Below are 14,013 nucleotides of genomic sequence, written 5' to 3'. Positions count from 1 at the left end.
AAAGTGGTCTTGTCCTCTTACACTTCCACTTTAGCAAATTACAGATGTAAGTGATTGATTGGTCCATTTAGAAAACCTCTGTAATGAAAAATTTTTTATTTATTTATTTATTTTTATTTTGTACTATGCTTTTAAAAACGTGTTGTTGAACAGTGAGACAATGACTATCCTGGTTTTCAGCAGTGGAAAGTTTGAGAAGGGAATTAAATGAGATGCAGTCTCTTTCTGGTTTCTTAGGCTGTGGATGTTGGCACTATCCTCTGATTAGTTGGATGGCTCTTTGGTCATTCTGTGTTTAAATATAAGCCAGATACCTTCTTATAATAGTTTTCCCTGCATTAAAGGAGAGGGGGGAAGTAATCAATATGTTAACTCATTTTCTATCACAAAGATTATTATAGTGACATAAAGCACAGAGAGAATGTTTCTGTCAGTGAAAAAAAAAACACCATCTGGTATTTTATTTTGATTATTATATGGAGCTTAGAGTAAATTTGTATGATTTTCTGTCAGTTCTGTCTAGTGATTTATATATACATTCTTCCATTACATCACATTCATTATGTTTACCACTCTGTTGATACTGAAATAGGTACTATATAAAGTCATAAAACATTTATGAAATCTTAACTAGTGAAGCTTGCATGAGTTGGTGATCCATCCTTTCTGTCTGAGGAGAATGAACCCAACGTGTCTATTTTAAGACACAGGTTGAATTAAAGAGGCAGAGATCAAGTGCTCTGCCAGCCATGTGTGAGCTGGCTTTTATCTGAACCCAGAAAGTGAAAATTACTCCAAAATAATGGATAGTTATTATGGCATTGCCCGGGGAACAGAAAAAAAAAAAAAACCAAACTGAAAAATATGAGGCATGTTTGCCCTTCTGTCAAGGCCCACACTTTTCACCCAGCATCCAGATGTGGTCTGCTGTCCTCCTCATGCCATGTCATTTGCTCTGGCCCTTTGTTTTCTATCTGTAATTCTCAGCTTCCGCTGTTGGGAAATGATCCTTAGCTTATGTTCCTTTCCAGATGCACCATCTACTCAAGGTCCAGTTGATCTTTATGGGGTTTTTTTGTAACTTTTTAAAACGTTACCTCTTAGCATCAAACTCTTCTCTCTATCCTTTGCTCCTTTTTCATTGATTTGAGTCTCTTTTTCTGCTGGAACAGCAATTTTTCAGTGGGGCTGCTTCTAAAAATTATTGAATACATAGAACTTTTCAACTGTTGGCATTTTTTCATGTAACCTTGACTTCCTTCCTTAAGCCATTATTTCTTCTAGGTAATTTCTGCAGGATTTCATGCCTTTTCAAGGCAAGAATGAAAGATGAATACTGCACCAAGTCTTCCAGCAAATTACTTTCTTAGACATCAGAAGTTCAGACATTTCATAAAACATTCATTTTAGATTCTTGTACAAGAAAATTAGATTCTGCTTATACATAATATGACACTATTTACATTACTGAATCTGTTCTATTGTTGATTGTTGTAAATTGTAGCAGAAAAAAAACATTTCAGGTTTTCTGTGGCATTTATTCTGCTTATCTTTCATTTTAATCATATTTTGTTATCAACAGCTGTAAATTCTTCTTCCATTATCTTTGCTAACTTCCTCTAGTTTAATTTTTCTTCCATGATTTTTCTTATTTGTTCTTTCATATGGTCTTCTTTTCTCTGTGTCTTATTTAATCCATTCTTTTACTACATTACTCATTTACCCTTCTTCTAAAGCTCCTTCCCTCACAGATTGGAGGGGTTTTTTTTTGCCACCACATACACAAGCCTGGGCACTTAATTAGACTTTCTGGTGAGTTGGATCTGATATGCAGGGGAGAAAACATCACTTTGAAAATAAGAATAATCCTTTCCCATCCCAGTTTCAACCAGCAGGTTTACTGGATAAGAAACTGTGTCTGAATTGGGACTGAGCTTTATATATACGTAGCCTCTAGCAACTGTTCATGGAGCTGGTTAGGGGTATAAGAATAAATTTAAAGGGTAACCCTTGCTTGCTGTATAATTTGTCACCTATATCAAATAAGGAACTGCAGAGATGCAGATTTTTTAGAAGAATTTTGAGATTTTGGTTACAGCCACTGGACAGGTTTCTATACTTCATGTCAGCATCCAAATCCATGAATTGTTAGTGTTCATAACAGGCTGCTCTCTCTAGAAATTCACTGGTTTATGTAAGTTTTCCTGTTCAGTTGTGTCATATATGTGCATTGAATTTTAACATTGAGAAAGGTGATTCAGCCAGCAAACTTCTTGTGCAGCAAAAGATGAGCAAATAGCTCTTTTTCTAATAGATTAGAATTTTATGTACTTTTGGTGCCTAGTTTAATGCATTTTGATATCATTCATAGTTAATAGTTTGATATCATTCATAATTTTGATATAATAGTTAATGCATATAGGCTACTTTGCATTTAATGGACTGGATTACAAAGGCTAATAGTATTTCTAAAGGTTATACAATAGCTGATTGGTGTCTGTGCAAAAGGATTTTCATTATTGTAAGGTTTAGTAGAATGCTGAAAATAGGGTTAAACAGTAGATAAGTCATCTGATATTTTAGGAAGAGTGAAATAATTTCATCATTTTGTCAACAGGTTTTACTGCATACCAAAAATGTTAAAAGTTTTAGGGATGAGAGTAAAAAAATTATAAATTAGCCGGGCAGTCAGATACCTAACAGAACACACATTGCTCTTGTGTAGAGCAAAATGGGGGTTGCCCAGATTGATCTTTATGATCCCATAAACCATTGTGTTTCTCCCATAAGCTGTTTCTTTCCACTGAATCAAGAAAATCTATGCCTCTCTTTTGCTGAAAAAATTCTCCTCTGTGGTTTTTGTTCTGTTTGACACCTTTGTGAAATCAGTCTGGGTTTTTCAGGTTTCTGAAAACTGTACTCATCTCTCTGCAGGATGTAAGAAGATGCTGTTCTCTCCTGTAGGTGTATAACACAGACTTTCTAATTTTCATAGTGCCATTAATTTTCCTAACACCCAGTAGTAAGTGTTAAGCCTATTCTTATGGATTGGGAAAATATGTAGTGTAAACCATCATCTGTCTCCATACAACTGTGGAGATATGTAGAGGATGAGAATCTGATTACATGAATTTTGTGACAACAGCCTTTTGGTGAAGAGGTAGAAGGTGAATTTTGTGCAAAAGTAAGTGTTTTGTTAGTGATAGTGCTTGCAGCAGTGTTCACCTGGGCACGATCTGCTTCTGTGTACATGAAAGAAAGGCTGTGCTGCAGCTTTAGTGGTGCTGTGTCTGCATGCTGCATTTGTATCTGTTAAATATACAGGCAAACTTGTTTAACCTTAAAAATTCTCAAGTTTTCAACAACAACAACAACAACAACAGATTAAGTTCATGACCTTTGCCTGGTTCTGTTTTACTCAAGCCTGTTAAAATGACAGTAAGTTTTCTAATGTTTTGCCGTTTGCTTCAGGGTGTGAGCAGGCCCTGCACTGGATGCGACTGGCTTCTCTGTTATAGGTCACAGGTGTGGTGGTAAGGTTTTCGTAGCCTTTTTCGTGAGTTCTTGTTTTATATATGGCAGACGGAAGAAACAAAGCCGTGTCTCAGTATAACATGAAGGAGATTCCTTTGGAGATACCTTTTAATGGGATGAAAACTTCCTGTGAAAATGAGTCATTCAATCAACAAGGAAAGTAAATTCTACTATTTGCTTCGGAGATTTAACCTGTGAGATAGAAAGTGCTTAATACCATCTTTAAAGATCAGTACCTCACTGGGACAGATGTTTAATCATATATAGGTATAGAAGTCATCCCTCTCTCTAGTTTATAGCCTTAATTGAACTACTCATCCACAGTGAGAAAGGTGCTGAAGGACAGTCTCCAGAGCTTACATAATTTTCTAAGTCATTCTGTTACTGTTGTCATAGGATTTTCACACATCTAAATTTTGGGGTGGGGGTGAAGGCAGTCAGATGAAACTATGTGTATTATTACCACAACAAATTTCACACTTTAATGAATTTTCTCTATTCATTTTAGCAAAAACTTCTGCTCTTTTACTGTAAAATCAGCCTTTTATATTTCCAGGGATAGCATTTGACTTTTCTAGGACAAAGTTACTACAAATGGTGTATAAATATAGCAGCAGCTGAGGACTAATAGCTGGGTCTAAATTCTGCTTGTTTTTCTGTCAGACTGGGAATCTTTGAATGACAAGTGTTCAAAGCATTGACAAGGGCACATGGACTCTCACTGGGAGCTGACCAGTATTCTGTGTCCACCAGCTAGAGTGAGAGGCATCAGCTTCTTTCATTCAGATTTTCATTGCATCTCCAATCAAGAAATGTAACTGAGAAGAAAATAACCCTTTCTTCTTCTTCTGACTTTCTGACATAAGCTAACTGTTCTGTGTAATTTGAATTGAGCAAGAAGACAAAGAACTTTGAAACATGAAAACACACAATTAGCTAAATGAGAGGGCGTGTACTCAATGCTAGCAGTTATTAAACCTATATGTGCTAAGAAAATCAGGGTCCAGGTTAATAGGCAGAATCTGCTTTTTATTTTAGGCACATAAACATGTAGTCTTTAATATTCTAGCCGTGTTTTGCTGATAGTTTTTGATTAGTTCCCTTAATTTTGTCTCTACCTCATTCTTTCTTTTTATGGATGGGGCTGATGCTTGGGTTCAAGCTTTTTGAAAGATGTGTGAAGGAAGAGTATGAACTATAGGACGGTAAGTGCTTTAAAAAAAAGAAGAATAAAGGTGAATGACAGAGGTCTGGTACATCTGTGAAGTGGGAGTCCTAAAGACTAAGTTGTAATATAGATTGACACACATCAGTTATGTTATTTGGATAAGTCATTTGTCATGAACAGGTTATACTGATGAAGAATTTAGATAGTATTCTAAAGAAGTATTCTCTTCACACATAATCAGATTATTTTCCTACTATGTTTTTATTGTATTTGTAATTTACAAAACATCTAAACAACAGGTTTGTCATAAGAATTTTATGTATTAGCTGTACAAATGGTTTGGTTGTGTAGTCTTATGAGAATAAAATGTGTACAATTGTCAGATGACTGTGCCAAAATCAGTTCAAATCCTTCGACTTGGATGTGAAAGGGGGTGGTTTGGTGCAGTGGGGCTGTTTTGTTTCTATTTTCACTGTTTCACATCTTAAACTGCAGAAAATGTTTCTCCTTAGTTTGGACTATTAAAATGTAAAATGTTTCCCAGTTCACATGTTGGGCTAGATACTCATAGTATAGTTGCTAAGGATCCTGTTGACCCTCAAAAAGATTATGTACAAGAGGGAGAAGCATACAAATTCCAACTGGTTGGGAAATCAGTATTAATCAATCCTAAAATAAGACCTGCAAAAATCCCTCCATCTGTTTCAATGATTGAAAATACACCCAGGAATTCTATAGTAAATATTTTTAATTTTAGGTTCACCCTACTTGCTCTCAGGTATCTGGAAGACTTCGGGGAGTATAAAGTCCTGGGCTCCAAACCAGCATTGGCTTAGGAAAACCAGAAAGTCCTTAATTATGTCTGATGCAGGTGTAATACAGGATAAAGAGGATTAAGGGGTCTGAGAGCCATAACAAGCAAAAGAGAATTGAGTTATGGTCATGGCAAGAAATGGAAAATAAAACCCTGAGATTTATTCTATCTTTTCATTGTCCTTTTTGTTCAGCTTCCTCTTCTCTAAGATCACAACAATGACCTATGTCGGAAGGCTTTTGTAAGGCTTATTTCATTAGTTCTGTGAGCTGCGGTGCAGTAGCAACAACTGCCTTTAGGATAACAGCACACAGAACTGTAAAGAAGTCATCCCAAAAGTCTCTGTGTTGGCTTTCTGTGTATGTTTTTGTTAGCCCTCCATTTGCGTTGCTTACATGCACCGTATTTCAACAGGAATTTGAAAATACGTAAGAGTCACATGCTGCTGCCCTGTCAGTCCAAATAGTATCACACTCAACTAATAGCTGGTGGAGCCACTTCCTGAGGGGAATGCTGCAAAGGACTGAGGTGCTAGGGACACCAATTTTCGTACAAGAAGCAAAATAACAATGGACAGTTGCTCTGTTGTGAAGTCAGGAGGATAATGTGCTCTTTTGCACTAGAAAACTGAAGAGTAGCTAGTGTTATGCTTGTGAAAATTTGAGAAGAAAGAATTGCTTTGAGGTGATGGGTGTTTGGAGTGGCTCAACAGCACAAGGCATGAAAATATAATGGTATGTCTGAGAGCTGGGAAGCAGTTTTATTGTACATTCTTTAACTACCTTGCATAGTGGAGGGTTGAGGGGGGGGGGAATCTTCCAATATGCTACTCTAAAACCACCCAAAAATTATCTTAAAATGGAAAGAATTCCTATCAGTAAAGATATGCTCAGCCATAATTTGCCATACTTCATTATTTTATACTGTTGAAAAATTTGATCATCTACGATCTTATCAATTATTAATTTATGCTACAGTCTCATGACTTGATCTGATTGTGGATAGAACAGGGGTACTTATAGGTATTTCCTTAACATTTGTATTAAAACAAATGCCAAGCTCTTGATTAGTTACAGAACTGGATAATACTAAGCAATTTATTCAGAATACAACTAATCAGGAAGGTAGGGCTTTGGAATGTTTACTGTTGCTTAGAGTGAAAGAGACTGTAATTAAAATGATAAGGTAGTCATGATTGGAATAAATTATTGAGGTTACAGAGATTACACCTTAAACCATTTGATTAATGTTGAGAAACTTTGTGAATATGTTCTAGGCCTTTAAACCTTAAAAAAGTGGATCCTAGAACGTAATCCTTCCTTCAGTGTGGCTTTTGCAGACTGAAACAAACTCTTATGCTAATTTTCTCTTTCTCTCCTTCCAAATCTTCTACAATTTTATCTGAGTATTTTTATCTGGTTTTGTCTACCATTTTTTGTCTAAAATATTTTTTACCTGTTGTTTACCTGCAACTTAGTAAAAAAAAGTGTGGAAATGCGTTTGCTCGTCTGAGGGGTGACTGGTAAAAGAGGCTCATGTATTCCTGAAGAAAATCCAGTTTCCAATTAAGATTTTCATTAAAATATTTGAGTCATAGTTAATTTGCATTAGGATTTATTATCTGAGCAAACCTGACCTATTAAACCTTCTAAATCTATTACTGTCAGTTAATGTCATGATTACAGGAAGAGCACATGGTGTGCCATGGAAACACAGCTGTTCCACCAAAGTTTTAACTTGAAATCACCATTGTGTAGTTTATCACTGAATTATTAGAGACAATAAATTATTTTATGCTAGCCACTCTCATGTCCATCTTTTTTAATATTTTCCTTGTCATTATAAGTGCCTTTAGCCTTACAGGCTAATGAAAGGTTCTCGTATCAAGTCTGATTACCACTCTAATGTTTTCCAGGCATGCTTGGTGATGAGCTTGGCATATGAAACAATTTCCTACCGTAATAAAGCTAATTAAAGTGGGCAGTCATCCCCACATCACTCTTTAATGAATTATAATGAGCTCATTAATCTATCCGGTCTTGCTCACCACATCTATTGACTAAGCTTCTCTGGCAGTAGAGGATAGAACACTTGCCGAGGAAAAAAATGGACACTGAAATGCATCTGTTTTCCCATTTTTGACAAAAAGCAGGCAAAAGCAGAGGTGTACTCTAAGTTGAATATGCTTTTTAATAGTCAAAATTGGAAAGAGTAAACAGCTAAGTCCATGTAATGGTGATGAAGGAAGAATCATGCAGGAACGTAACGAGGTCTAGTATTGCACTGCAAGTGACCATAATTAATGCTTCTGTGGCACACACATATCATGTAAAATATGACTTACAAAAAATCTTTTAGTAACTGGCTCTCTGGGGAAACTGCCTAAAGAAAATAACATCGAGCTCATTTTTGGCTGAGTTTCTTGGCATTTTTCTTTGTTTGTGCAAAACGAGCAGAGAAGAGCTTGCAAGGTTATTTCATAACCAATTTCATAATGACAAATATTGGAGAATTAAACAGTAAGATTTATGAGTGGAAAGAGATTCATGCAAATACACATCTAGAAAAAACACCTCTTTTTTCTTAGATTCTAACCCCACAACTTTCCCTGTCTGTATCAGATAAAGTCTCGTAATAGCAAATCAGAGCTAACCGATGGAGTTACCTGGTGCTTACCAGCATTTAGATGCTCTTAAGTAAAATCCCACAGGCATATTTTTATATTATTTTATGCAGAGAATTTTATTTCTACCTGGCTTAGTGCACTGATATATTTCTTTACATGGTAGCTCAGAAACAGGGGGAGCAGTTCTGTATTAGCATGTTCATTATGCTGATGAGTGGTGTACTAATTAGACTGTACTGTTTTCTATGCTGGCCAAACTAGGTTGGTTTTATAGTTGGTGTTGTATCATCTGTCTTAAATTTTGTATGTAGTTATGCGGTCATAGGACAATTAACTTAGGATAGCTGAATTTAGTTTGTCTCAGTTATCTGACAAAGCCTTTTTTGTTGTTGTTATTTTTCCTCAAAAACCATTAAGATAAACAAGTCTTTTCTTTTGTAATGACCTTACTGTTGGTCCAGAAATGAGATTTTCTGTATGTATGCGAAGTTGAAGGTATTTAAAGATTGATATAGTTGCATAAACTTGCAGCAAAATGTCCCGTTGGTTGAACAAAGGTTTATTCTCAGCTGAAAAATGCATTTCCATTTAAGGTCAGTAAATAATAGCATATGCAGTTTAGGAGGGAGTCAAGCTGAATGTATAGTCTAGTTAAGCTGGTTGACCACTACAGTGAATTACCTTCACTGTAATTCAGAATCTTTTCTTGCCTAATGATAAGTAGAGGTAAAACCTCAGTGGTTCTAGAGAAGTAATGTGTGTCAGAGCTCAGTGTACTAAATGGATGTAGGTGAAAGAGGATATACAAAATTTTTTATTTAGAGGAACAAATTTGACTGTGCTTAGCAAGCATGATAAAGGCAGGAAAAAATCTTCATGTTTTATATGTGTAAATGTTATGTAAAATGTAGCAAGATGTTCTGAAATATTAAAATGATTTGCTGATTTGCTCACCAGCTGTGCATGATTTTTCTATTCGCTGATATTTTCTTTAAAGGGTCAGCAGTACTGTATAGGATGTCTATTTGAAAGTCTTTAAGCAGTAGCAAATTACAAGTATGAAATATAGAGGACATCATGTTCTCTCAATACACCTTCATGATATAAAGAGAGTCTATGGTACTTCTGGGGTCTTGTTTTTTCTAAATCTGAAGGTCTTTTTCTTTTCTGTGTCACCCTTGTGGACCTAGGGAACCTTTTGGAATAAATTAGTTAGGCTGGTGTACTTAAAGGTTATCCAAGAAAAGGTATTAGTTCTTTGCACAATATCCATGTATGCAAGCATTTGTATATTTGATCCTAAAGTCTTTCCTGGAATGACATGTTATTTTCATAATTATAACCTCAAGCAGAGCTGGCTGGATCTCTTCTCCTTTCTTACTCTCTTGAGAGCATTTAATAAGATTACTTCTGTTAATTCTAGTGTGCTTAGAAGATCTAAAAACTTATTCATTGCTTTCTTCCCTGAATCATCCTCATCAATCAAAAATTACTTTTGTATATTTTTTATTCCGATACTAAAGAAAAACTTGATTTGGCTTTAAAAACAGTAATGGTAAAATACAAATATATATTTTGTCCTTTTTGTGTACATTTTGTCGCATTTTTCCTTACACCTGGAAAGAGCCAAAGTCACTATTTCACAGCACTCCCCTTTCCTCCTGTCTGAAATTTTCTTGTGATTCCTGGAGGGCAGGACAAAGAATATTTTAGAGCTGAAATATTGAATTCAGCATAAAATAGTGGATATTTTGTCACGTATACAAGCTGATAGTAGGAGACTACGGTGGATTCAGGGGAGACACGAGCTCAGTGGCCTGTGCTGTTGGAGCTAGAAGAAACTTTTCTATTGATCTCCTCACAGGGCATCCAGGATCCAATTTGGAGTTGTCTCCTCCTGTTTAGACAAATGAGGTTTTGTGTAGGGACATTATTCTCTGAATATGAAGAAATACATTTACTGGTATGGCAGTAATGAAACTTTTACAAAAATGCTGCAGTTGGCAGATATTTTTGCTTTATTTTTTGGCCTGAATGTTTTTTTGTCATGCTGCTTGGCAGAAAGAAACTGACATACAAATGAAAAAGTGGCTGCATTTCAACTGTAAATTAAATTATGTTTGCACAAAGTTATAGATTTTATGGGTATTCTTTCATGTGACTCGGTCTATATGTATTACATGATTAATAAGGTTGTTTGCATGTAAAAGTGTGAAGGGGTTTTGGTTTTGCTGATTTGGTATTAGGGAAAAAATTAGATATGAATAGAGTATTTTACCCCTAATGAAAATGAGAGTTAATAGGACAATATTAAATTGCTAAACATATGCTTACAAACAAACAAAACCCCACCCTGATTATAGAAGCCTTTTGTCAAGTTAATAAGTGTAATGAGGTCTTCCAGAGAATTTGCAGTGCTGAAAGAAAATTGGTGATTACAGAAGCACTCTTGGCAAATAAGATTATTGTGAAGAAAAATAATAAATATAATTAAAAAATTGGTGTTTATTTCCACATCAGTAGATGCACCAGCAACACTGGGGGAACTAATCCAAGGAATGAGTCTTGAAATGCCAGTTGAAGATATCTGAGAGTAGTAACGGAACAACGGAGAGTAAGGAATCTCTTGCACCAGCTACTCATTCTAGATGTGAAACTGGTATGAGAAATTGTTGAACTGCTTAGTCTTGCCTGTTATCTGTCGTTTTAATCTTCGTAGCTAAATGACAGATGGAAATAGACAACTGCTTTTTGTTTGTTGGGGTTTTAAAAAATTCTTTTAGTTTGAATTTGTTACTGGTTAAATTAGTAGAAACTGTTCTGGAAAATAGATTTGCTTGAACCATGAATGAATATAATAAAGGGGGGAGAACAAACCTGACTTCCTGAGATTTTAATCAGACCTCAGAAATCTACTGGAAGAGTCATGCATGTGAATAAGGATGATCTGTTTTGTGTAGTTAACTCAATTTCCAAAAACCTTTCAACAAAGCCCTTCATCAAAGGCTTTTAAAAAATAAGATGATGAGTAGAAAAGTCTTCTCTTGGATTAATGGCAGACTAGGTGTACAGTACAAAAGTCATAAGTAGTCATTTATTAAAGGAAGAATTATACTTCTAGAAGGTGCAGAATAATCAGGATTAAAATGGAGTTTGAAATGTTGCAGAAAGATTTCATCATTCTAAATGATGTAAAGATGAAAGGCAGCTGAGATTCAGTGTCAGCAGACACAGTGGAGTGCACAAAGGGAAGCACAATCCTATTTTTCCAAATGAGGAAAGAGGACTTTCAGACATGGTGCATAGTTCCTTGAAAAGACCTCCTTAGTACTTTCTGAAGTAAAATTTTAAAAAAGATACATACAGTTGAGCACCGATTCTCAGCAGAATCCTGATTACCAGGTTCAAATGAATGACACGGTCCAGCTAGGAAGGGTGGATGATGATCAGACATACAGGATATCCTATGTAAGGAAGGAGGTATTTGCTAGCTTCTAACAGATGACAGTAGTTATGAAATAAGCATGTGGATTTATAAAACAATGGAAGTCATGGAGGAGATGAATAGGAAATACACCTGTCTTATCTTAAGGAAGCAGGAACAATTACAGTGTTCCACAGCAGGTTGAAAACCAAAGGAAGTTTGGGGGCTTTTGTTTCACTTGTTTTCTCTTCATGAATGTAGAATTTATTTAGGGATATCACCTAAGGAGGCATCATATTGTGTGTGTGAATTCTGGCCATAAAGGGCCAATAAGTGGATTGATTATATTGGGAAAAATACATTCATGTATTTTGTTATGCTCTTGGCTGCTATTCATGATTTCTGCAGGTTAGATACATCTTGGGCTTCCCCTGGTGTAATCATTCAGTTTTATGTTCTGCAGTTTATTAATCAAGCTTCATTCTTTTAAACATAATGCCTTTTATTATCACTCAGAGAGAAAATTTCAGCAGGAGTAAAAAAAAAATCCTAATTAATTTGGTCAATCTGTATTTTAGAGTTAACTATGACTCACTGTGAAGAAAACATTATTTAGCTTTGTATTCATAGATGTCTGAAGTCAAAGTAGTGTAGCCTATATAGTCTCTTTGAGTGTTACCTTCACAGTAGAATATCAATTGAATTCTAGTATTTAAATGGATATAACTACCCTAATTTGCCCAGTAAAACATTTATCAACATGTTCCATGTAACTGAACTTAGAATATGTTATAATATTGCATAAGTCTTTTTAAGGCTTAATCACGCTTATTTATCATTAAAAGATCAGATCCTCTGCTCCCCAAACTCCATTTGATTTCCTGATAAAGAAACGGAGAGTTGCTCCTTTGGAAGTCATTTGAATACTGGAGCTGCGTGGAAAGATGTACAAAGTGATGTCTGTTTCTGGTATGATCAGGGGTTACAAAGCTGATTAAGGATTTTATTTGTTTGCGTTTTTCCTACTGGAAAGATAACTTGGAGTGAGAATCTGCGTGTGCTGGGTTAAGGTGGTCATGGGAGATGGCTCTGAGCTGTTGTGTTATGCTTTAATGGGAATTTTTGAAGCATGGACTTGCTCTCACCCCTGTTCTGGGCTTCAGCAACAGCTGGAAGGGCAGTGTGACATGAGAAGCAGGCAAGTTAAGTGTGACCATTGCCTGCAATCAGCAGGGATGCTCTTTGGGAGCATTGTTAGAGACAAGACTAACTGGACTGGCAAGGCACCAAAACAACAGATGAGCCAAAGGACAAAATCAATGTGCCTTGCACATGTGAGAAATGCAGCCAGCCAAATAATTTTTCTCTTGGTGTGACTGAAAGGAATTGATAGAACAGATACAAGGTGATGCAGTAGGTACAGCTAGAGTGAGCACATAATGGGAAAAGTCACACTGTGTACGTGAGGTGCCATGGTTTACTTACATCGGGGACCAGACCACTGACTTCATTTTGACACATGAAACAATGCAGACTTGGGCTCTCTGCTAATGTTAGGATCATTTAGACTTTCATTAAAACAAGAGTAACAATGAACAATGCAGCTACTCATGGTCTGACAGAAAACTCATTTCTGAAAACATGAGCTGTAATATCCAGCAGTCTACTCATGTTACCTCAAATAGGTAGATGCTCTTCCTTTTGTTAAAACACAAGTGGTGTCTCAGTTTGGAGAAAGATAAGAGTGCTCCTCTGCAAATTTCCTGTAAGATCCACAGAACTACTTGTTGCTTTTCAGGTGTCAGGTGGGATAAAGTGAACCATAGAAGATATCCACAGTCCATAGTCTAGACTCCAATGCTGTTTGCAGAAAAATACTGTGCATGTTAAGCCTTGTGTTTTCTCTGAATGTTCTAGACAGTTATCCAGAAATTTATTAATTTTTCTGCATAGATCTGCTGCATAACTTAGAGGAAGCTTCAGCTGTTATGGCATTTGTGTACCTTTCTTGACCTGATACTCAGTTTTAAATTTCTTAGTTTGGTTTGTTCCAGGATTATTTTCTTAAGACACTATATCTTAAGTAATTGTTGATTTTTGCAGTAGCCAAAGTTGGTAAACAATCTATTTAGCATCTGAGATTCAGCACATTTATCAAATGAGTTTTATTATATTCTAACCTTATGGTATTTTTTTGGAAGCATAGTCTGTTTAGTATCAGAGGAAAAGCATTAAATTTATCTTCCAGAATACTTGGTTAGTTCTGTTTATAGCACTTTGATCACAGTAAGCACGACATTCCTATTTGTTCCAAAGTATGAAGAGGTATAAAGTAAGTTTGCAAAATTAAAATGATTATTCTTTTTGGCGCTTATGCATAACCTGCTTCAGCGGTCTTCACACACAGCACCATTTTTCATCTTGTGAACTGATCTGAGGAGAAACAG

The 14,013-nt window shown here is 35.9% G+C and overlaps 1 protein-coding gene across 6 annotated transcripts in view; it reads left to right on the top strand.

The window, feature by feature from the left end:
• The window catches only part of CCSER1 (coiled-coil serine rich protein 1), a 627,487-nt gene that overhangs the window by 321,735 nt on the left and 291,739 nt on the right, over nucleotides 1-14,013 (top strand). The gene's annotated exons all lie outside the window — the stretch shown is intronic.

Source organism: Corvus moneduloides, chromosome 5, assembly GCF_009650955.1.
Source record: "Corvus moneduloides isolate bCorMon1 chromosome 5, bCorMon1.pri, whole genome shotgun sequence".
NCBI lineage: Eukaryota > Metazoa > Chordata > Aves > Passeriformes > Corvidae > Corvus > Corvus moneduloides.
This window is presented reverse-complemented; position numbering and strand designations above follow the sequence as displayed.